Source organism: Stenella coeruleoalba, assembly GCF_951394435.1.
Source record: "Stenella coeruleoalba genome assembly, contig: scaffold_109, whole genome shotgun sequence".
Taxonomy (NCBI): domain Eukaryota; kingdom Metazoa; phylum Chordata; class Mammalia; order Artiodactyla; family Delphinidae; genus Stenella; species Stenella coeruleoalba.
This window is the reverse complement of record NW_027646462.1, coordinates 111642-136644: the sequence shown is the minus strand read 5'-3', so window position 1 is coordinate 136644 and position 25003 is coordinate 111642. Positions and strand designations below refer to the sequence as shown.

General features: G+C 43.9%; 1 long non-coding RNA gene across 6 annotated transcripts in view; it reads right to left on the bottom strand.

The window, feature by feature from the left end:
* Positions 1-22948, bottom strand: part of LOC307181088 — a 430747-nt gene extending 407799 nt beyond the window's left edge. For 3 of the 6 annotated variants that reach the window (XR_013825866.1, XR_013825867.1, XR_013825868.1), the window contains exons 1-2: positions 18124-18209; positions 5495-5572 (exon numbers count right to left, since the gene is read on the bottom strand). This is a non-coding gene — a long non-coding RNA (uncharacterized lncRNA). Of the gene's footprint in view, positions 1-5494; positions 5573-7070; positions 7164-11808; positions 11896-18123; positions 18210-22862 lie in introns of those variants that run through there. The other 3 variants (XR_013825865.1, XR_013825869.1, XR_013825870.1) reach the window with 3 other exon arrangements.
* Positions 22949-25003: the final 2055 nt, after the last annotated feature.

The window sequence follows — 25003 nt, the reverse complement described above, 5'->3', positions numbered from 1 at the left end:
CAGGAGGAGGAAATAACCAAAGGCTCAGCGTGCCGTGCCAGAACCAGATTAGGGCCTGAAGCCATCCTGCGGTGTTGCGGCCAGGTCACAAGAAAGCGAGTTGAAGAAAGGAGCTCAGGGGCTCTGTAATTCACAAACCTGCAGAGTTATAAATGACAGCTATCGTCCAAAAATAGACTGAAGTAAGGCTGCCAAGAGGACTTGAAAGCGGGGCAGAATTGCAGGAAACCGATTTCAGGAGGTAGACTGAAATTGCATTGAAAGCATAGGAAAAGAGGCAGAACGTCCACAATGATGCACTTGGCCAAAAAGGGCGTATGCGTTTTTTCCTGAATATATTCAGGAAAAAACGCATACGCCCTTTTTGGCCAACCAAGCAAGCTTGCAAAGGAAATCTGCACTACAATGAAGTCTCACTTCCCGCCGGTCAAAAGGGCCATCTGAAAAAAGTGTAAAATCCAGAAAGGCAGGACAGGCCATGGAGAACTGGGAACCTTGTTATGCTGATGGGCGGGATGTAAATTGCCAACAGACACTCGGGAGAAGTGTATGGTGTTTTCTGAAACATCTAAAAAACAAAGCAACAGAGCCTAGGGCACTGCCACTTATGGTCCTATAGCTTAGGGAAATTAAAATCAAAAAGACACAGCCACCCCAAAGTTTGGGACGCCTCTGTTTACAAGAACCTCGTTTACAGTACAAGTTCAACATCGCAGAAAGTGAAAAATGGATAAAGAAGTTGTGATATTTACTTACAAAGCAATATCACTCAGCAATGAAATCGGTGTCATCAGGCCCTTAGCAGCACAATGAGTGGATTCAGGTATGATGATTCTAACTGAAGTAAGTCACACAGAAAAAGAAACATCATAAGATATCAGTAATACACGGAATGTAAACTTGGCTACACAGGAACTGAATTACAGAACAGAACAGGGTCTCAAATTTAGAAAACCAACTTATGCTTGCTTAAGGGTAAAGGTGAGTTGGGGTGCTGCATAAAACCAGAGATTGAAATGAGCACAGATAAAGTTCCTTAAGTCAAATATGGAATAGACAAGAGCTACTCCTTGCTCAACGAAATGGACTCAACACCGCATATTAAACGCCTAAGAATGTACCTGACTAGTAAGTATCTTAAAACCTATGGATTGCTATGTCTCCGAAAGAGAATCAAGCATGTGTACAGGGGCATAAACGCAGCAGTGATAGGATTGGAGAGGTTCGGTGAGCAAATGAAGACCCTTTGAAGTCATATTGCATGGTACCCATTCCACGGGTCTTAACTCTCCAGGTTTTAGGTATTCTTCCTTCAGCTAAAACATGCATGTGGAACCCAAGTATGATCAACCATGTGAACAGGAGACGTGTTCAAATATGTCTCAGTTTTCCTCCCCTGGTACTCGGGTGCAACATTCCAGACGCTTTACTAATACTCTCCCCACTTGGAGAGTCAGCGCCTTTAACCTCCTGTTTGGCCCAGTTTGCAATTTCTGCGGAAGATGAACAGGAATAGCGAGAACCAATGAGAGGCTAGCTGGAGGTGTCTGGACGGGCAAATTTAACTCTCATTTCCCACCAGGAAGAGGAATTAACCAAAGGCTCAGCGTGCCATGCCAGAACCAGATTAGGGCCTGAAGCCATCCTGCGGTGTTGCGGCCAGGTCACAAGAAAGCGAGTTGAAGAAAGGAGCTCAGGGGCACTGTAATTCACAAACCTGCAGAGATATAAATGACAGCTATCGTCCAAAAATAGACTGAAGTAAGGCTGCCAAGAGGACTTGAAAGTGGGGCAGAATTGCAGGAAACCGATTTCAGGAGGTAGACTGGAATTGCATTGAAAGCATAGGAAAAGAGGCAGAACGTCCACAATGATGCACTTGGCCAAAAAGGGCGTATGCATTTTTTCCTGAATATATTCAGGAAAAAACGCATACGGCCTTTTTGGCCAACCAAGCAAGCTTGCAAAGGAAATCTGCACTACAATGAAGTCTCACTTCCCCCCGGTCAAAAGGGCCATCTGAAAAAAGTGTAAAATCCAGAAAGGCAGGACAGGCCATGGAGAACTGGGAGCCTTGTTATGCTGATGGGCGGGATGTAAATTGCCAACAGACACTCGGGAGAAGTGTATGGTGTTTCCTGAAACATCTAAAAAACAAAGCAACAGAGCCTAGGGCACTTCCACTTATGGTTCTATAGCTTAGGGAAATTAAAATCAAAAAGACACAGCCACCCCAAAGTTTGGAACGGCTCTGTTTACAAGAACCTCGTTTACAGTACAAGTTCAACATCGCAGAAAGTGAAAAATGGATAAAGAAGTTGTGGTATTTACTTACAAAGCAATATCACTCAGCAATGAAATCTGTGTCATCAGGCCCTTAGCAGCACAATGAGTGGATTCAGGTATGATGATTCTAACTGAAGTAAGTCACACAGAAAAAGAAACATCATAAGATATCAGTAATACACGGAATGTAAACTTGGCTACACAGGAACTGAATTACAGAACAGAACAGGGTCTCAAATTTAGAAAGCCAACTTATGCTTGCTTAAGGGGAAAGGTGAGTTGGGGTGCTGCATAAAACCAAAGATTGAAATGAGCACAGATAAAGTTCCTTAAGCCAAATATGGAATAGACAAGAGCTACTCCTTGCTCAACGAAATGGACTCAAAACCCCATATTAAACCACTAAGAATGTACCTGACTAGTAAGTATCTTAAAACCTATGGATTGCTATGTCTCCAAAAGAGAATCAAGCGTGTGTACAGGGGAATAAACGCAGCAGTGATAGGATTGGAGAGGTTCGGTGAGCAAATGAAGACCCTTTGAAGTCATATTGCATGGAACCCATTACACGAGTCTCAACTCTCCAGGTTTAAGGTATTCTTCCTTCAGCTAAAACATGCATGTGGAACCCAGAGTATGATCAACCATGTGAACGGGAGACGTGTTCAAATATGTCTCAGTTTTCCTCCCCTGGTACTCGGGTGCAACATTCCAGACGCTTTACTAACACTCTCCCCACTTGGAGAGTCAGTCCCTTTAACCTCCTGTTTGGCCCAGTTTGCAATTTCTGCGGAAGATGAACAGGAATAGCGAGAACCAATGAGAGGCTAGCTGGAGGTGTCTGGATGGGCAAATTTAACTCTCATTTCCCACCAGGAAGAGGAATTAACCAAAGGCTCAGCATGCCGGGCCGGAACCAGATTAGGGCCTGAAGCCATCCTGCGGTGTTGCGGCCAGGTCACAAGAAAGCGAGTTGAAGAAAGGAGCTCAGGGGCACTGTAATTCACAAACCTGCAGAGTTATAAATGACAGCTATCGTCCAAAAATAGACTGAAGTAAGGCTGCCAAGAGGACTTGAAAGCGGGGCAGAATTGCAGGAAACCGATTTCAGGAGGTAGACTGGAATTGCATTGAAAGCATAGGAAAAGAGGCAGAACGTCCACAATGATGCACTTGGCCAAAAAGGGCGTATGCGTTTTTTCTTGAATATATTCAGGAAAAAACGCATACGCCCTTTTTGGCCAATCAAGCAAGCTTGCAAAGGAAATCTGCACTACAATGAAGTCTCACTTCCCCTCAGTCAAAAGGGCCATCTGAAAAAAGTGTAAAATCCAGAAAGGCAGGACAGGCCATGGAGAACTGGGAGCCTTGTTATGCTGATGGGCGGGATGTAAATTGCCAACAGACACCTGGGAGAAGTGTATGGTGTTTCCTGAAACATCTAAAAAACAAAGCAACAGAGCCTAGGGCACTTCCACTTATGGTCCTATAGCTTAGGGAAATTAAAATCAAAGAGACACAGCCACCCCAAAGTTTGGAACGGCTCTGTTTACAAGAACCTCGTTTACAGTACAAGTTCAACATCGCAGAAAGTGAAAAATGGATAAAGAACTTGTGGTACTTACGTACAATGCAGTATCACTCAGCAATGAAATCTATGTCATCAGGCCCGTAGCAGCATAATGAGTAGATTCAGGTACGATGATTCTAACTGAAATAAGTCACACAGAAAAAGAAACATCATAAGATATCAGTAATACACGGAATGTAAACTTGGCTACACAGGAACTGAATTACAGAACAGAACAGGGTCTTAAATTTAGAAAACCAACTTATGCTTGCTTAAGGGGAAAGGTGAGTTGGGGTGCTGTATAAAACCAGAGATTGAAATGAGCACAGATAAAGTTCCTTAAGCCAAATATGGAATAGACAAGAGCTACTCCTTGCTCAACGAAATGGACTCAACACCGCATATTAAACGCCTAAGAATGTACCTGACTAGTAAGTATCTTAAAACCTATGGATTGCTATGTCTCCGAAAGAGAATCAAGCATGTGTACAGGGGCATAAACGCAGCAGTGATAGGATTGGAGAGGTTCGGTGAGCAAATGAAGACCCTTTGAAGTCATATTGCATGGTACCCATTCCACGGGTCTCAACTCTCCAGGTTTAAGGTATTCTTCCTTCAGCTAAAACATGCATGTGGAACCCAAGTATGATCAACCATGTGAACGGGAGACGTGTTCAAATATGTCTCAGTTTTCCTCCCCTGGTACTCGGGTGCAACATTCCAGACGCTTTACTAACACTCTCCCCACTTGGAGAGTCAGCGCCTTTAACCTCCTGTTTGGCCCAGTTTGCAATTTCTGCGGAAGATGAACAGGAATAGCGAGAACCAATGAGAGGCTAGCTGGAGGTGTCTGGACGGGCAAATTTAACTCTCATTTCCCACCAGGAAGAGGAAATAACCAAAGGCTCAGCGTGCCGTACCGGAACCAGATTAGGGCCTGAAGCCATCCTGCGGTGTTGCGGCCAGCTCAAAAGAAAGCAAGTTGAAGAAAGGAGCTCAGGGGCACTGTAATTCACAAACCTGCAGAGTTATAAATGACAGCTATCGTCCAAAAATAGACTGAAGTAAGGCTGCCAAGAGGACTTGAAAGCGGGGCAGAATTGCAGGAAACCGATTTCAGGAGGTAGACTGGAATTGCATTGAAAGCATAGGAAAAGAGGCAGAACGTCCACAATGATGCACTTGGCCAAAAAGGGCGTATGCGTTTTTTCCTGAATATATTCAGGAAAAAACGCATACGCCCTTTTTGGCCAACCAAGCAAGCTTGCAAAGGAAATCTGCACTACAATGAAGTCTCACTTCCCCCCGGTCAAAAGGGCCATCTGAAAAAAGTGTAAAATCCAGAAAGGCAGGACAGGCCATGGAGAACTGGGAGCCTTGTTATGCTGATGGGTGGGATGTAAATTGCCAACAACCACTCGGTAGAAGTATATGGTGTTTCCTGAAACATCTAAAAAACAAAGCAACAGAACCTAGGGCACTTCCACTTATGGTCCTATAGCTTAGGGAAATTAAAATCAAAAAGACACAGCCACCCCAAAGTTTGGAACGGCTCTGTTTACAAGAACCTCGTTTACAGTACAAGTTCAACATCGCAGAAAGTGAAAAATGGATAAAGAAGTTGTGGTATTTACTTACAAAGCAATATCACTCAGCAATGAAATCTGTGTCATCAGGCCCTTAGCAGCACAATGAGTGGATTCAGGTATGATGATTCTAAATGAAATAAGTCACACAGAAAAAGAAACATCATAAGATATCAGTAATACACGGAATGTAAACTTGGCTACACAGGAACTGAATTACAGAACAGAACAGGGTCTCAAATTTAGAAAACCAACTTATGCTTGCTTAAGGGGAAAGGTGAGTTGGGGTGCTGCATAAAACCAGAGATTGAAATGAGCACAGATAAAGTTCCTTAAGCCAAATATGGAATAGACAAGAGCTACTCCTTGCTCAACGAAATGGACTCAACACCGCATATTAAACGCCTAAGAATGTACCTGACTAGTAAGTATCTTAAAACCTATAGATTGCTATGTGTCCGAAAGAGAATCAAGCATGTGTACAGGGGCATAAACGCAGCAGTGATAGGACTGGAGAGGTTCGGTGAGCAAATGAAGACCCTTTGAAGTCATATTGCATGGTACCCATTCCACGGGTTTCAACTACCCAGGTTTTAGGTATTCTTCCTTCAGCTAAAACATGCATGTGGAACCCAGAGTATGATCAACCATGTGATCGGGAGATGTGTTCAAATATGTCTCAGTTTTCCTCCCCTGGTACTCGGGTGCAACATTCCAGACGCTTTACTAACACTCTCCCCACTTGGAGAGTCAGCGCCTTTAACCTCCTGTTTGGCACAGTTTGCAATTTCTGCGGAAGATGAACAGGAATAGCGAGAACCAATGAGAGGCTAGCTGGAGGTGTCTGGACGGGCAAATTTAACTCTCATTTCCCACCAGGAGGAGGAAATAACCAAAGGCTCAGCGTGCCGTGCCAGAACCAGATTAGGGCCTGAAGCCATCCTGCGGTGTTGCGGCCAGCTCACAAGAAAGCGAGTTGAAGAAAGGAGCTCAGGGGCACTGTAATTCACAAACCTGCAGAGTTATAAATGACAGCTATCGTCCAAAAATAGACTGAAGTAAGGCTGCCAAGAGGACTTGAAAGTGGGGCAGAATTGCAGGAAACCGATTTCAGGAGGTAGACTGAAATTGCATTGAAAGCATTGGAAAAGAGGCAGAATGTCCACAATGATGCACTTGGCCAAAAAGGGCGTATGCGTTTTTTCCTGAATATATTCAGGAAAAAACGCATACGCCCTTTTTGGCCAACCAAGCAAGCTTGCAAAGGAAATCTGCACTACAATGAAGTCTCACTTCCCGCCGGTCAAAAGGGCCATCTGAAAAAAGTGTAAAATCCAGAAAGGCAGGACAGGCCATGGAGAACTGGGAGCCTTGTTATGCTGATGGGCGGGATGTAAATTGCCAACAGACACTCGGGAGAAGTGTATGGTGTTTCCTGAAACATCTAAAAAACAAAGCAACAGAGCCTAGGGCACTGCCACTTATGGTCCTATAGCTTAGGGAAATTAAAATCAAAAAGACACAGCCACCCCAAAGTTTGGGACGCCTCTGTTTACAAGAACCTCGTTTACAGTACAAGTTCAACATCGCAGAAAGTGAAAAATGGATAAAGAAGTTGTGGTATTTACTTACAAAGCAATATCACTCAGCAGTGAAATCTATGTCACCAGGCCCTTAGCATCACAATGAGTGGATTCAGGTATGATGATTCTAACTGAAATAAGTCACACAGAAAAAGAAACATCATAAGATATCAGTAATACACGGAATGTAAACTTGGCTACACAGGAACTGAATTACAGAACAGAACAGTGTCTCAAATTTAGAAAACCAACTTATGCTTGCTTAAGGGTAAAGGTGAGTTGGGGTGCTGCATAAAACCAGAGATTGAAATGAGCACAGATAAAGTTCCTTAAGCCAAATATGGAATAGACAAGAGCTACTCCTTGCTCAACGAAATGGACTCAACACCGCATATTAAACGCCTAAGAATGTACCTGACTAGTAAGTATCTTAAAACCTATGGATTGCTATGTCTCCGAAAGAGAATCAAGCATGTGTACAGGGGCATAAACGCAGCAGTGATAGGATTGGAGAGGTTCGGTGAGCAAATGAAGACCCTTTGAAGTCATATTGCATGGTACCCATTCCACGGGTTTCAACTACCCAGGTTTTAGGTATTCTTCCTTCAGCTAAAACATGCATGTGGAACCCAGAGTATGATCAACCATGTGATCGGGAGACGTGTTCAAATATGTCTCAGTTTTCCTCCCCTGGTACTCGGGTGCAACATTCCAGACGCTTTACTAACACTCTCCCCACTTGGAGAGTCAGCGCCTTTAACCTCCTGTTTGGCCCAGTTTGCAATTTCTGCGGAAGATGAACAGGAATAGCGAGAACCAATGAGAGGCTAGCCGGAGGTGTCTGGACGGCCAAATTTAACTCTCATTTCCCAACAGGAAGAGGAAATAACCAAAGGCTCAGCGTGCCGTACCGGAACCAGATTAGGGCCTGAAGCCATCCTGCGGTGTTGCGGCCAGCTCAAAAGAAAGCAAGTTGAAGAAAGGAGCTCAGGGGCACTGTAATTCACAAACCTGCAGAGTTATAAATGACAGCTATCGTCCAAAAATAGACTGAAGTAAGGCTGCCAAGAGGACTTGAAAGCGGGGCAGAATTGCAGGAAACCGATTTCAGGAGGTAGACTGGAATTGCATTGAAAGCATAGGAAAAGAGGCAGAACGTCCACAATGATGCACTTGGCCAAAAAGGGCGTATGCGTTTTTTCCTGAATATATTCAGGAAAAAACGCATACGCCCTTTTTGGCCAACCAAGTAAGCTTGCAAAGGAAATCTGCACTACAATGAAGTCTCACTTCCCCCCGGTCAAAAGGGCCATCTGAATAAAGTGTAAAATCCAGAAAGGCAGGACAGGCCATGGAGAACTGGGAGCCTTGTTATGCTGATGGGCGGGATGTAAATTGCCAACAGACACTCGGGAGAAATGTATGGTGTTTCCTGAAACATCTAAAAAACAAAGCAACAGAGCCTAGGGCGCTGCCAATTATGGTCCTATAGCTTAGGGAAATTAAAATCAAAAAGACACAGCCACCCCAAAGTTTGGGACGCCTCTGTTTACAAGAACCTCGTTTACAGTACAAGTTCAACATCGCAGAAAGTGAAAAATGGATAAAGAACTTGTGGTACTTACGTACAATGCAGTATCACTCAGCAATGAAATCTATGTCATCAGGCCCGTAGCAGCATAATGAGTGGATTCAGGTACGATGATTCTGACTGAAATAAGTCACACAGAAAAAGAAACATCATAAGATATCACTAATACACAGAATGTAAACTTGGCTACACCGCAACTGCATTCCAAAACAGAACGGGGTCTCAAATTTAGAAAACCAACTTATGCTTGCTTAAGGGGAAAGGTGAGTTGGGGTGCTGCATAAAACCAGAGATTGAAATGAGCACAGATAAAGTTCCTTAAGCCAAATATGGAATAGACAAGAGCTACTCCTTGCTCAACGAAATGGACTCAAAACCCCATATTAAACCCCTAAGAATGTACCTGACTAGTAAGTATCTTAAAACCTATGGATTGCTATGTCTCCAAAAGAGAATCAAGCGTGTGTACAGGGGAATAAACGCAGCAGTGATAGGATTGGAGAGGTTCGGTGAGCAAATGAAGACCCTTTGAAGTCATATTGCATGGTACCCATTCCACGGGTCTCAACTCTCCAGGTTTAAGGTATTCTTCCTCAGCTAAAACATGCATGTGGAACCCAGAGTATGATCAACCATGTGAACGGGAGACGTGTTCAAATATGTCTCAGTTTTCCTCCCCTGGTACTCGGGTGCAACATTCCAGACGCTTTACTAACACTCTCCCGACTTGGAGAGTCAGTCCCTTTAACCTCCTGTTTGGCCCAGTTTGCAATTTCTGCGGAAGATGAACAGGAATAGCGAGAACCAATGAGAGGCTAGCTGGAGGTGTCTGGACGGGCAAATTTAACTCTCATTTCCCACAGGAAGAGGAATTAACCAAAGGCTCAGCATGCCGGGCCGGAACCAGATTAGGGCCTGAAGCCATCCTGCGGTGTTGCGGCCAGGTCACAAGAAAGCGAGTTGAAGAAAGGAGCTCAGGGGCACTGTAATTCACAAACCTGCAGAGTTATAAATGACAGCTATCGTCCAAAAATATACTGAAGTAAGGCTGCCAAGAGGACTTGAAAGCGGGGCAGAATTGCAGGAAACCGATTTCAGGAGGTAGACTGGAATTGCATTGAAAGCATAGGAAAAGAGGCAGAACGTCCACAATGATGCACTTGGCCAAAAAGGGCGTATGCGTTTTTTCCTGAATATATTCAGGAAAAAACGCATACGCCCTTTTTGGCCAACCAAGCAAGCTTGCAAAGGAAATCTGCACTACAATGAAGTCTCACTTCCCCTCGGTCAAAAGGGCCATCTGAAAAAAGTGTAAAATCCAGAAAGGCAGGACAGGCCATGGAGAACTGGGAGCCTTGTTATGCTGATGGGCGGGATGTAAATTGCCAACAGACACCTGGGAGAAGTGTATGGTGTTTCCTGAAACATCTAAAAAACAAAGCAACAGAGCCTAGGGCACTTCCACTTATGGTCCTATAGCTTAGGGAAATTAAAATCAAAAAGACACAGCCACCCCAAAGTTTGGAACGGCTCTGTTTACAAGAACCTCGTTTACAGTACAAGTTCAACATCGCAGAAAGTGAAAAATGGATAAAGAACTTGTGGTACTTACGTACAATGCAGTATCACTCAGCAATGAAATCTATGTCATCAGGCCCGTAGCAGCATAATGAGTAGATTCAGGTATGATGATTCTAACTGAAATAAGTCACACAGAAAAAGAAACATCATAAGATATCAGTAATACACGGAATGTAAACTTGGCTACACAGGAACTGAATTACAGAACAGAACAGGGTCTTAAATTTAGAAAACCAACTTATGCTTGCTTAAGGGGAAAGGTGAGTTGGGGTGCTGCATAAAACCAGAGATTGAAATGAGCACAGATAAAGTTCCTTAAGCCAAATATGGAATAGACAAGAGCTACTCCTTGCTCAACGAAATGGACTCAACACCGCATATTAAACGCCTAAGAATGTACCTGACTAGTAAGTATCTTAAAACCTATAGATTGCTATGTCTCCGAAAGAGAATCAAGCATGTGTACAGGGGCATAAACGCAGCAGTGATAGGACTGGAGAGGTTCGGTGAGCAAATGAAGACCCTTTGAAGTCATATTGCATGGTACCCATTCCACGGGTTTCAACTACCCAGGTTTTAGGTATTCTTCCTTCAGCTAAAACATGCATGTGGAACCCAGAGTATGATCAAACATGTGATCGGGAGACATGTTCAAATATGTCTCAGTTTTCCTCCCCTGGTACTCGGGTGCAACATTCCAGACGCTTTACTAACACTCTCCCCACTTGGAGAGTCAGCGCCTTTAACCTCCTGTTTGGCACAGTTTGCAATTTCTGCGGAAGATGAACAGGAATAGCGAGAACCAATGAGAGGCTAGCTGGAGGTGTCTGGACGGGCAAATTTAACTCTCATTTCCCACCAGGAAGAGGAAATAACCAAAGGCTCAGCGTGCCGTGCCAGAACCAGATTAGGGCCTGAAGCCATCCTGCGGTGTTGCGGCCAGGTCACAAGAAAGCGAGTTGAAGAAAGGAGCTCAGGGGCACTGTAATTCACAAACCTGCAGAGTTATAAATGACAGCTATCGTCCAAAAATAGACTGAAGTAAGGCTGCCAAGAGGACTTGAAAGCGGGGCAGAATTGCAGGAAACCGATTTTAGGAGGTAGACTGGAATTGCATTGAAAGCATAGGAAAAGAGGCAGAACGTCCACAATGATGCACTTGGCCAAAAAGGGCGTATGCGTTTTTTCCTGAATATATTCAGGAAAAAACGCATACGCCCTTTTTGGCCAACCAAGCAAGCTTGCAAAGGAAATCTGCACTACAATGAAGTCTCACTTCCCGCCTGTCAAAAGGGCCATCTGAAAAAAGTGTAAAATCCAGAAAGGCAGGACAGGCCATGGAGAACTGGGACCCTTGTTATGCTGATGGGCGGGATGTAAATTGCCAACAGACACCTGGGAGAACTGTATGGTGTTTCCTGAAACTTCTAAAAAACAAAGCAACAGAGCCTAGGGCACTGCCACTTATGGTCCTATAGCTTAGGGAAATTAAAATCAAAAACACACAGCCACCCCAAAGTTTGGGACGCCTATGTTTACAAGAACCTCGTTTACAGTACAAGTTCAACATCGCAGAAAGTGAAAAATGGATAAAGAACTTGTGGTATTTACTTACAAAGCAATATCACTCAGCAATGAAATCTATGTCATCAGGCCCTTAGCATCACAATGAGTGGATTCAGGTATGATGATTCTAACTGAAATAAGTCACACAGAAAAAGAAACATCATAAGATATCAGTAATACACGGAATGTAAACTTGGCTACACAGGAACTGAATTACAGAACAGAACAGGGTCTCAAATTTAGAAAACCAACTTATGCTTGCTTAAGGGGAAAGGTGAGTTGGGGTGCTGCATAAAACCAGAGATTGAAATGAGCACAGATAAAGTTCCTTAAGTCAAATATAGAATAGACAAGAGCTACTCCTTGCTCAACGAAATGGACTCAACACCGCATATTAAACGCCTAAGAATGTACCTGATTAGTAAGTATCGTAAAACCTATGGATTGCTATGTCTCCAAAAGAGAATCAAGCATGTGTACAGGGGCATAAACGCAGCAGTGATAGGATTGGAGAGGTTCGGTGAGCAAATGAAGACCCTTTGAAGTCATATTGCATGGTACCCATTCCACGGGTCTCAACTCTCCAGGTTTAAGGTATTCTTCCTTCAGCTAAAACATGCATGTGGAACCCAAGTATGATCAACCATGTGAACGGGAGACGTGTTCAAATATGTCTCAGTTTTCCTCCCCTGGTACTCGGGTGCAACATTCCAGACGCTTTACTAACACTCTCCCCACTTGGAGAGTCAGCGCCTTTAACCTCCTGTTTGGCCCAATTTGCAATTTCTGCGGAAGATGAACAGGAATAGCGAGAACCAATGAGAGGCTAGCTGGAGGTGTCTGGACGGGCAAATTTAACTCTCATTTCCCACCAGGAAGAGGAAATAACCAAAGGCTCAGCGTGCCGTACCGGAACCAGATTAGGGCCTGAAGCCATCCTGCGGTGTTGCGGCCAGCTCACAAGAAAGCGAGTTGAAGAAAGGAGCTCAGGGGCACTGTAATTCACAAACCTGCAGAGTTATAAATGACAGCTATCGTCCAAAAATATACTGAAGTAAGGCTGCCAAGAGGACTTGAAATCGGGGCAGAATTGCAGGAAACCGATTTCAGGAGGTAGACTGGAATTGCATTGAAAGCATAGGAAAAGAGGCAGAACGTCCACAATGATGCACTTGGCCAAAAAGGGCATATGCGTTTTTTCCTGAATATATTCAGGAAAAAACGCATACGCCCTTTTTGGCCAACCAAGCAAGCTTGCAAAGGAAATCTGCACTACAATGAAGTCTCACTTCCCCCCGGTCAAAAGGGCCATCTGAAAAAAGTGTAAAATCCAGAAAGGCAGGACAGGCCATGGAGAACTGGGAGCCTTGTTATGCTGATGGGCGGGATGTAAATTGCCAACAACCACTCGGGAGAAGTGTATGGTGTTTCCTAAAACATCTAAAAAACAAAGCAACAGAACCTAGGGCACTTCCACTTATGGTCCTATAGCTTAGGGAAATTAAAATCAAAAAGACACAGCCACCCCAAAGTTTGGAACGGCTCTGTTTACAAGAACCTCGTTTACAGTACAAGTTCAACATCGCAGAAAGTGAAAAATGGATAAAGAAGTTGTGGTATTTACTTACAAAGCAATATCACTCAGCAATGAAATCTGTGTCATCAGGCCCTTAGCAGCACAATGAGTGGATTCAGGTATGATGATTCTAACTGAAGTAAGTCACACAGAAATAGAAACATCATAAGATATCAGTAATACACGGAATGTAAACTTGGCTACACAGGAACTGAATTACAGAACAGAACAGGGTCTCAAATTTAGAAAACCAACTTATGCTTGCTTAAGGGTAAAGGTGAGTTGGGGTGCTGCATAAAACCAGAGATTGAAATGAGCACAGATAAAGTTCCTTAAGTCAAATATGGAATAGACAAGAGCTACTCCTTGCTCAACGAAATGGACTCAACACCGCATATTAAACGCCTAAGAATGTACCTGACTAGTAAGTATCTTAAAACCTATGGATTGCTATGTCTCCGAAAGAGAATCAAGCATGTGTACAAGGGCATAAACGCAGCAGTGATAGGATTGGAGAGGTTCGGTGAGCAAATGAAGACCCTTTGAAGTCATATTGCATGGTACCCATTCCACGGGTTTCAACTACCCAGGTTTAAGGTATTCTTCCTTCAGCTAAAACATGCATGTGGAACCTAGAGTATGATCAACCATGTGATCGGGAGACGTGTTCACATATGTCTCAGTTTTCGTACGCTGGTACTTGGGTGCAACATTCCAGACGCTTTACTAACACTCTCCCCACTTGGAGAGTCAGTCCCTTTAACCTCCTGTTTGGCCCAGTTTGCAATTTCTGCGGAAGATGAACAGGAATAGCGAGAACCAATGAGAGACTAGCTGGAGGTGTCTGGACGGGCAAATTTAACTCTCATTTCCCACCAGGAAGAGGAATTAACCAAAGGCTCAGCGTGCCGTGCCAGAACCAGATTAGGGCCTGAAGCCATCCTGCGGTGTTGCGGCCAGGTCACAAGAAAGCGAGTTGAAGAAAGGAGCTCAGGGGCACTGTAATTCACAAACCTGCAGAGTTATAAATGACAGCTATCGTCAAAAAATAGACTGAAGTAAGGCTGCCAAGAGGACTTGAAAGCGGGGCAGAATTGCAGGAAACCGATTTCAGGAGGTAGACTGGAATTGCGTTGAAAGCATAGGAAAAGAGGCAGAACGTCCACAATGATGCACTTGGCCAAAAAGGGCGTATGCGTTTTTTCCTGAATATATTCAGGAAAAAACGCATACGCCCTTTTTGGCCAACCAAGCAAGCTTGCAAAGGAAATCTGCACTACAATGAAGTCTCACTTCCCCCTGGTCAAAAGGGCCATCTGAGAAAAGTGTAAAATCCAGAAAGGCAACAGGCCATTGAGGACTGGGAGCCTTGTTATGCTGATGGGCGGGATGTAAATTGCCAACAGACACTTGGGAGAAGTGTATGGTGTTTCCTGAAACATCTAAAAAACAAAGCAACAGAGCCTAGGGCACTGCCACTTATGGTCCTATAGCTTAGGGAAATTAAAATCAAAAAGACACAGCCACCCCAAAGTTTGGAACGGCTCTGTTTACAAGAACCTCGTTTACAGTACAAGTTCAACATTGCAGAAAGTGAAAAATGGATAAAGAAGTTGTGATATTTACTTACAAAGCAATATCACTCAGCAATGAAATCTGTGTCATCAGGCCCTTAGCAGCACAATGAGTGGATTCAGGTATGATGATTCTAACTGAAGTAAGTCACACAGAAAAAGAAACATCATAAGATATCAGTAATACACGGAATGTAAACTTGGCTACACAGGAACTGAATTACAGAACAGAACAGGGTCTCAAATTTAGAAAACCAACTTATGCTTGCTTAAGGGTAAAGGTGAGTTGGGGTGCTGCATAAAACCAGAGATTGAAATGAGCACAGATAAAGTTCCTTAAGCCAAATATGGAATAGACAAGAGCTACTCCTTGCTCAACGAAATAGACTCAACACCGCATATTAAACGCCTAAGAATGTACCTGACTAGTAAGTATCTTAAAACCTATGGATTGCTATGTCTCCGAAAGAGAATCAAGCATGTGTACAGGGGCATAAACGCAGCAGTGATAGGATTGGAGAGGTTCGGTGAGCAAATGAAGACCCTTTGAAGTCATATTGCATGGTACCCATTACACGGGTCTCAACTCTCCAGGTTTAAGGTATTCTTCCTTCAGCTAAAACATGCATGTGGAACCTAGAGTATGATCAACCATGTGATCGGGAGACGTGTTCACATATGTCTCAGTTTTCGTACGCTGGTACTTGGGTGCAACATTCCAGACGCTTTACTAACACTCTCCCCACTTGGAGAGTCAGTCCCTTTAACCTCCTGTTTGGCCCAGTTTGCAATTTCTGCGGAAGATGAACAGGAATAGCGAGAACCAATGAGAGACTAGCTGGAGGTGTCTGGACGGGCAAATTTAACTCTCATTTCCCACCAGGAAGAGGAATTAACCAAAGGCTCAGCGTGCCGTGCCGGAACCAGATTAGGGCCTGAAGCCATCCTGCGGTGTTGCGGCCAGGTCACAAGAAAGCGAGTTGAAGAAAGGAGCTCAGGGGCACTGTAATTCACAAACCTGCAGAGTTATAAATGACAGCTATCGTCAAAAAATAGACTGAAGTAAGGCTGCCAAGAGGACTTGAAAGCGGGGCAGAATTGCAGGAAACCGATTTCAGGAGGTAGACTGGAATTGCGTTGAAAGCATAGGAAAAGAGGCAGAACGTCCACAATGATGCACTTGGCCAAAAAGGGCGTATGCGTTTTTTCCTGAATATATTCAGGAAAAAACGCATACGCCCTTTTTGGCCAACCAAGCAAGCTTGCAAAGGAAATCTGCACTACAATGAAGTCTCACTTCCCCCTGGTCAAAAGGGCCATCTGAGAAAAGTGTAAAATCCAGAAAGGCAACAGGCCATTGAGGACTGGGAGCCTTGTTATGCTGATGGGCGGGATGTAAATTGCCAACAGACACTTGGGAGAAGTGTATGGTGTTTCCTGAAACATCTAAAAAACAAAGCAACAGAGCCTAGGGCACTGCCACTTATGGTCCTATAGCTTAGGGAAATTAAAATCAAAAAGACACAGCCACCCCAAAGTTTGGAACGGCTCTGTTTACAAGAACCTCGTTTACAGTACAAGTTCAACATTGCAGAAAGTGAAAAATGGATAAAGAAGTTGTGATATTTACTTACAAAGCAATATCACTCAGCAATGAAATCTGTGTCATCAGGCCCTTAGCAGCACAATGAGTGGATTCAGGTATGATGATTCTAACTGAAGTAAGTCACACAGAAAAAGAAACATCATAAGATATCAGTAATACACGGAATGTAAACTTGGCTACACAGGAACTGAATTACAGAACAGAACAGGGTCTCAAATTTAGAAAACCAACTTATGCTTGCTTAAGGGTAAAGGTGAGTTGGGGTGCTGCATAAAACCAGAGATTGAAATGAGCACAGATAAAGTTCCTTAAGCCAAATATGGAATAGACAAGAGCTACTCCTTGCTCAACGAAATAGACTCAACACCGCATATTAAACGCCTAAGAATGTACCTGACTAGTAAGTATCTTAAAACCTATGGATTGCTATGTCTCCGAAAGAGAATCAAGCATGTGTACAGGGGCATAAACGCAGCAGTGATAGGATTGGAGAGGTTCGGTGAGCAAATGAAGACCCTTTGAAGTCATATTGCATGGTACCCATTACACGGGTCTCAACTCTCCAGGTTTAAGGTATTCTTCCTTCAGCTAAAACATGCATGTGGAACCCAGAGTATGATCAACCATGTGAACGGGAGACGTGTTCAAATATGTCTCAGTTTTCCTCCCCTGGTACTCGGGTGCAACATTCCAGACGCTTTACTAACACTCTCCCGACTTGGAGAGTCAGTCCCTTTAACCTCCTGTTTGGCCCAGTTTGCAATTTCTGCGGAAGATGAACAGGAATAGCGAGAACCAATGAGAGGCTAGCTGGAGGTGTCTGGACGGGCAAATTTAACTCTCATTTCCCACCAGGAAGAGGAATTAACCAAAGGCTCAGCGTGCCGTGCCGGAACCAGATTAGGGCCTGAAGCCATCCTGCCATGTTGCGGCCAGGTCACAAGAAAGCGAGTTGAAGAAAGGAGCTCAGGGGCACTGTAATTCACAAACCTGCAGAGTTATAAATGACAGCTATCGTCCAAAAATAGACTGAAGTAAGGCTGCCAAGAGGACTTGAAAGCGGGGCAGAATTGCAGGAAACCGATTTCAGGAGGTAGACTGAAATTGCATTGAAAGCATAGGAAAAGAGGCAGAACGTCCACAATGATGCACTTGGCCAAAAAGGGCGTATGCGTTTTTTCCTGAATATATTCAGGAAAAAACGCATACGCCCTTTTTGGCCAACCAAGCAAGCTTGCAAAGGAAATCTGCACTACAATGAAGTCTCACTTCCCGCCGGTCAAAAGGGCCATCTGAAAAAAGTGTAAAATCCAGAAAGGCAGGACAGGCCATGGAGAACTGGGAGCCTTGTTATGCTGATGGGTGGGATGTAAATTGCCAACAGACACCTGGGAGAAGTGTATGGTGTTTCCTGAAACATCTAAAAGACAAAGCAACAGAGCCTAGGGCACTGCCACTTATGGTCCTATAGCTTAGGGAAATTAAAATCAAAAAGACACAGCCACCCCAAAGTTTGGGACGCCTCTGTTTACAAGAACCTCGTTTACAGTACAAGTTCAACATCACAGAAAGTGAAAAATGGATAAAGAAGTTGTGGTATTTACTTACAAAGCAATATCACTCAGCTATGAAATCTGTGTCATCAGGCCCTTAGAAGCACAATGAGTGGATTCAGGTATGATGATTCTAACTGAAGTAAGTCACACAGAAAAAGAAACATCATAAGATATCAGTAATACACGGAATGTAAACTTGGCTACACAGGAACTGAATTACAGAACAGAACAGGGTCTCAAATTTAGAAAACCAACTTATGCTTGCTTAAGGGTAAAGGTGAGTTGGGGTGCTGCATAAAACCAGAGATTGAAATGAGCACAGATAAAGTTCCTTAAGTCAAATATGGAATAGACAAGAGCTACTCCTTGCTCAACGAAATGGACTCAACACCGCATATTAAACGCCTAAGAATGTACCTGACTAGTAAGTATCTTAAAACCTATGGATTGCTATGTCTCCGAAAGAGAATCAAGCATGTGTACAGGGGCATAAACGCAGCAGTGATAGGATTGGAGAGGTTCGGTGAGCAAATGAAGACCCTTTGAAGTCATATTGCATGGTACCCATTACACGGGTCTTAACTCTCCAGGTTTAAGGTATTCTTCCTTCAGCTAAAACATGCATGTGGAACCTAGAGTATGATCAACCATGTGAACAGGAGACGTGTTCAAATATGTCTCAGTTTTCCTCCCCTGGTACTCGGGTGCAACATTCCAGACGCTTTACTAATACTCTCCCCACTTGGAGAGTCAGCGCCTTTAACCTCCTGTTTGGCCCAGTTTGCAATTTCTGCGGAAGATGAACAGGAATAGCGAGAACCAATGAGAGGCTAGCTGGAGGTGTCTGGACGGGCAAATTTAACTCTCATTTCCCACCAGGAAGAGGAAATAACCAAAGGCTCAGCGTGCCGTGCCGGAACCAGATTAGGGCCTGAAGCCATCCTGCGGTGTTGCGGCCAGGTCACAAGAAAGCGAGTTGAAGAAAGGAGCTCAGGGGCACTGTAATTCACAAACCTGCAGAGATATAAATGACAGCTATCGTCCAAAAATATACTGAAGTAAGGCTGACAAGAGGACTTGAAAGCGGGGCAGAATTGCAGGAAACCGATTTCAGGAGGTAGACTGGAATTATATTGAAAGCATAGGAAAAGAGGCAGAACGTCCACAATGATGCACTTGGCCAAAAAGGGCGTATGCGTTTTTTCCTGAATATATTCAGGAAAAAACGCATACGCCCTTTTTGGCCAATCAAGCAAGCTTGCAAAGGAAATCTGCACTACAATGAAGTCTCACTTCCCCTCAGTCAAAAGGGCCATCTGAAAAAAGTGTAAAATCCAGAAAGGCAGGACAGGCCATGGAGAACTGGGAGCCTTGTTATGCTGATGGGCGGGATGTAAATTGCCAACAGACACCTGGGAGAAGTGTATGGTGTTTCCTGAAACATCTAAAAAACAAAGCAACAGAGCCTAGGGCACTTCCACTTATGGTCCTATAGCTTAGGGAAATTAAAATCAAAGAGACACAGCCACCCCAAAGTTTGGAACGGCTCTGTTTACAAGAACCTCGTTTACAATACAAGTTCAACATCGCAGAAAGTGAAAAATGGATAAAGAACTTGTGGTACTTACGTACAATGCAGTATCACTCAGCAATGAAATCTATGTCATCAGGCCCGTAGCAGCATAATGAGTAGATTCAGGTACGATGATTCTAACTGAAATAAGTCACACAGAAAAAGAAACATCATAAGATATCAGTAATACACGGAATGTAAACTTGGCTACACAGGAACTGAATTACAGAACAGAACAGGGTCTTAAATTTAGAAAACCAACTTATGCTTGCTTAAGGGTAAAGGTGAGTTGGGGTGCTGCATAAAACCAGAGATTGAAATGAGCACAGATAAAGTTCCTTAAGCCAAATATGGAATAGACAAGAGCTACTCCTTGCTCAACGAAATGGACTCAACACCGCATATTAAACGCCTAAGAATGTACCTGACTAGTAAGTATCTTAAAACCTATGGATTGCTATGTCTCCGAAAGAGAATCAAGCATGTGTACAGGGGCATAAACGCAGCAGTGATAGGATTGGAGAGGTTCGGTGAGCAAATGAAGACCCTTTGAAGTCATATTGCATGGTACCCATTCCACGGGTCTCAACTCTCCAGGTTTAAGGTATTCTTCCTTCAGCTAAAACATGCATGTGGAACCCAAGTATGATCAACCATGTGAACGGGAGACGTGTTCAAATATGTCTCAGTTTTCCTCCCCTGGTACTCGGGTGCAACATTCCAGACGCTTTACTAACACTCTCCCCACTTGGAGAGTCAGCGCCTTTAACCTCCTGTTTGGCCCAGTTTGCAATTTCTGCGGAAGATGAACAGGAATAGTGAGAACCAATGAGAGGCTAGCTGGAGGTGTCTGGACGGGCAAATTTAACTCTCATTTCCCACCAGGAAGAGGAAATAACCAAAGGCTCAGCGTGCCGTACCGGAACCAGATTAGGGCCTGAAGCCATCCTGCGGTGTTGCGGCCAGCTCAAAAGAAAGCAAGTTGAAGAAAGGAGCTCAGGGGCACTGTAAATCACAAACCTGCAGAGTTATAAATGACAGCTATCGTCCAAAAATAGACTGAAGTAAGGCTGCCAAGAGGACTTGAAAGCGGGGCAGAATTGCAGGAAACCGATTTCAGGAGGTAGACTGGAATTGCATTGAAAGCATAGGAAAAGAGGCAGAACGTCCACAATGATGCACTTGGCCAAAAAGGGCGTATGCGTTTTTTCCTGAATATATTCAGGAAAAAACGCATACGCCCTTTTTGGCCAACCAAGCAAGCTTGCAAAGGAAATCTGCACTACAATGAAGTCTCACTTCCCCCCGGTCAAAAGGGCCATCTGAAAAAAGTGTAAAATCCAGAAAGGCAGGACAGGCCATGGAGAACTGGGAGCCTTGTTATGCTGATGGGCGGGATGTAAATTGCCAACAACCACTCGGGAGAAGTGTATGGTGTTTCCTGAAACATCTAAAAAACAAAGCAACAGAACCTAGGGCACTTCCACTTATGGTCCTATAGCTTAGGGAAATTAAAATCAAAAAGACACAGCCACCCCAAAGTTTGGAACGGCTCTGTTTACAAGAACCTCGTTTACAGTACAAGTTCAACATCGCAGAAAGTGAAAAATGGATAAAGAAGTTGTGGTATTTACTTACAAAGCAATATCACTCAGCAATGAAATCTGTGTCATCAGGCCCTTAGCAGCACAATGAGTGGATTCAGGTATGATGATTCTAACTGAAATAAGTCACACAGAAAAAGAAACATCATAAGATATCAGTAATACACGGAATGTAAACTTGGCTACACAGGAACTGAATTACAGAACAGAACAGGGTCTCAAATTTAGAAAACCAACTTATGCTTGCTTAAGGGGAAAGGTGAGTTGGGGTGCTGCATAAAACCAGAGATTGAAATGAGCACAGATAAAGTTCCTTAAGCCAAATATGGAATAGACAAGAGCTACTCCTTGCTCAACGAAATGGACTCAACACCGCATATTAAACGCCTAAGAATGTACCTGACTAGTAAGTATCTTAAAACCTATGGATTGCTATGTCTCCGAAAGAGAATCAAGCATGTGTACAGGGGCATAAACGCAGCAGTGATAGGATTGGAGAGGTTCGGTGAGCAAATGAAGACCCTTTGAAGTCATATTGCATGGTACCCATTCCACGGGTTTCAACTACCCAGGTTTTAGGTATTCTTCCTTCAGCTAAAACATGCATGTGGAACCCAGAGTATGATCAACCATGTGATCGGGAGACGTGTTCAAATATGTCTCAGTTTTCCTCCCCTGGTACTCGGGTGCAACATTCCAGACGCTTTACTAACACTCTCCCCACTTGGAGAGTCAGCGCCTTTAACCTCCTGTTTGGCACAGTTTGCAATTTCTGCGGAAGATGAACAGGAATAGCGAGAACCAATGAGAGGCTAGCTGGAGGTGTCTGGACGGGCAAATTTAACTCTCATTTCCCACCAGGAGGAGGAAATAACCAAAGGCTCAGCGTGCCGTGCCAGAACCAGATTAGGGCCTGAAGCCATCCTGCGGTGTTGCGGCCAGGTCACAAGAAAGCGAGTTGAAGAAAGGAGCTCAGGGGCACTGTAATTCACAAACCTGCAGAGTTATAAATGACAGCTATCGTCCAAAAATAGACTGAAGTAAGGCTGCCAAGAGGACTTGAAAGCGGGGCAGAATTGCAGGAAACCGATTTCAGGAGGTAGACTGAAATTGCATTGAAAGCATAGGAAAAGAGGCAGAACGTCCACAATGATGCACTTGGCCAAAAAGGGCGTATGCGTTTTTTCCTGAATATATTCAGGAAAAAACGCATACGCCCTTTTTGGCCAACCAAGCAAGCTTGCAAAGGAAATCTGCACTACAATGAAGTCTCACTTCCCGCCGGTCAAAAGGGCCATCTGAAAAAAGTGTAAAATCCAGAAAGGCAGGACAGGCCATGGAGAACTGGGAGCCTTGTTATGCTGATGGGCGGGATGTAAATTGCCAACAGACACTCGGGAGAAGTGTATGGTGTTTTCTGAAACATCTAAAAAACAAAGCAACAGAGCCTAGGGCACTGCCACTTATGGTCCTATAGCTTAGGGAAATTAAAATCAAAAAGACACAGCCACCCCAAAGTTTGGGACGCCTCTGTTTACAAGAACCTCGTTTACAGTACAAGTTCAACATCGCAGAAAGTGAAAAATGGATAAAGAAGTTGTGGTATTTACTTACAAAGCAATATCACTCAGCTATGAAATCTGTGTCATCAGGCCCTTAGCAGCACAATGAGTGGATTCAGGTATGATGATTCTAACTGAAGTAAGTCACACAGAAAAAGAAACATCATAAGATATCAGTAATACACGGAATGTAAACTTGGCTACACAGGAACTGAATTACAGAACAGAACAGGGTCTCAAATTTAGAAAACCAACTTATGCTTGCTTAAGGGTAAAGGTGAGTTGGGGTGCTGCATAAAACCAGAGATTGAAATGAGCACAGATAAAGTTCCTTAAGTCAAATATGGAATAGACAAGAGCTACTCCTTGCTCAACGAAATGGACTCAACACCGCATATTAAACGCCTAAGAATGTACCTGACTAGTAAGTATCTTAAAACCTATGGATTGCTATGTCTCCGAAAGAGAATCAAGCATGTGTACAGGGGCATAAACGCAGCAGTGATAGGATTGGAGAGGTTCGGTGAGCAAATGAAGACCCTTTGAAGTCATATTGCATGGTACCCATTACACGGGTCTTAACTCTCCAGGTTTAAGGTATTCTTCCTTCAGCTAAAACATGCATGTGGAACCCAAGTATGATCAACCATGTGAACAGGAGACGTGTTCAAATATGTCTCAGTTTTCCTCCCCTGGTACTCGGGTGCAACATTCCAGACGCTTTACTAATACTCTCCCCACTTGGAGAGTCAGCGCCTTTAACCTCCTGTTTGGCCCAGTTTGCAATTTCTGCGGAAGATGAACAGGAATAGCGAGAACCAATGAGAGGCTAGCTGGAGGTGTCTGGACGGGCAAATTTAACTCTCATTTCCCACCAGGAAGAGGAAATAACCAAAGGCTCAGCGTGCCATGCCGGAACCAGATTAGGGCCTGAAGCCATCCTGCGGTGTTGCGGCCAGGTCACAAGAAAGCGAGTTGAAGAAAGGAGCTCAGGGGCACTGTAATTCACAAACCTGCAGAGATATACATGACAGCTATCGTCCAAAAATATACTGAAGTAAGGCTGCCAAGAGGACTTGAAAGCGGGGCAGAATTGCAGGAAACCGATTTCAGGAGGTAGACTGGAATTGCATTGAAAGCATAGGAAAAGAGGCAGAACGTCCACAATGATGCACTTGGCCAAAAAGGGCGTATGCGTTTTTTCCTGAATATATTCAGGAAAAAACGCATACGGACTTTTTGGCCAACCAAGCAAGCTTGCAAAGGAAATCTGCACTACAATGAAGTCTCACTTCCCCCCGGTCAAAAGGGCCATCTGAAAAAAGTGTAAAATCCAGAAAGGCAGGACAGGCCTTGGAGAACTGGGAGCCTTGTTATGCTGATGGGCGGGATGTAAATTGCCAACAGACACTCGGGAGAAGTGTATGGTGTTTCCTGAAACATCTAAAAAACAAAGCAACAGAGCCTAGGGCACTTCCACTTATGGTCCTATAGCTTAGGGAAATTAAAATCAAAAAGACACAGCCACCCCAAAGATTGGAACGGCTCTGTTTACAAGAACCTCGTTTACAGTACAAGTTCAACATCGCAGAAAGTGAAAAATGGATAAAGAAGTTGTGGTATTTACTTACAAAGCAATATCACTCAGCAATGAAATCTGTGTCATCAGGCCCTTAGCAGCACAATGAGTGGATTCAGGTATGATGATTCTAACTGAAGTAAGTCACACAGAAAAAGAAACATCATAAGATATCAGTAATACACGGAATGTAAACTTGGCTACACAGGAACTGAATTACAGAACAGAACAGGGTCTCAAATTTAGAAAACCAACTTATGCTTGCTTAAGGGGAAAGGTGAGTTGGGGTGCTGCATAAAACCAGAGATTGAAATGAGCACAGATAAAGTTCCTTAAGCCAAATATGGAATAGACAAGAGCTACTCCTTGCTCAACGAAATGGACTCAACACCGCATATTAAACGCCTAAGAATGTACCTGACTAGTAAGTATCTTAAAACCTATGGATTGCTATGTCTCCGAAAGAGAATCAAGCATGTGTACAGGGGCATAAACGCAGCAGTGATAGGATTGGAGAGGTTCGGTGAGCAAATGAAGACCCTTTGAAGTCATATTGCATGGTACCCATTCCACGGGTCTCAACTCTCCAGGTTTAAGGTATTCTTCCTTC